We start from the raw sequence: 827 nt of genomic DNA on the forward strand, positions 1-827 counted from the left end.
CTTGGGAAGGCTTCCAGGGAAGAAACACACATTCTCCTCACAGAGCTTCTGAGAGACCATGTCTCCTGTCCCCTCCTGTTTCAGATACCCTTTGGATTTGGGACTTACAATTGGTTCTAACCATAAACCAAATTAGTCTCCAACTTTTCCTCTTCTGCCATCTCCACTTCTACCTTCCTTTTGTCATTTGGATTTCTATTCATCCAGCTGAAAACAGATGTTCCACATGTTCTCTGGAAAGTGAATATCTTGAAGATGATTTTGGAACTGTGGTTGCTATAAGGGAAGTGATGGCCAGAAAGAGGAACAATGTCTTAGGGGCAGGAGAGGGAGGGAGGAGCTTGGGACCCTTGCAGGACTCTGGCACTACAGGCAGCTTCCACTCTCCTAAAACCTGTTCAGCAGTAGAAGCCCAGACTGGTTGAACAGGGAGGTATCTTTAAATAGTTCCACTATATTGGAGTCCATGGTCAGTCACATTGGCCTTAAATAATTCAACGTATGGGCTGGGGATATAGCTCAGTTGGTAGAGTGCTTGCCTCACATGCACAAGGCCCTGGGTTCAATCCCCAGCACCACAAAAATACATAAAATAAAAACTCAGTGTAGCCATGGGCCTCCATCCCAGAAAAATACAAAAAGCTTCATTGACACTCTTGGTTTTATTCAAGTTCAAGACTTAGAATCCCTGATCTAATTCTTTCCCCTTCCTCTGTCTTTGAAGAGAGAACAGGTGAGCAAGGGTAATTGATTTGCTCCCACATTGTACAACTATTTAGAGAGGAGTGTAAGACTGAAGAGCAATTCTTTTTTTTTTTTTTTTTTTT

The sequence above is a fragment of the Marmota marmota genome, unplaced genomic scaffold (genome assembly GCF_001458135.2).
Source record: "Marmota marmota marmota unplaced genomic scaffold, marMar, whole genome shotgun sequence".
Lineage (NCBI taxonomy): Eukaryota > Metazoa > Chordata > Mammalia > Rodentia > Sciuridae > Marmota > Marmota marmota.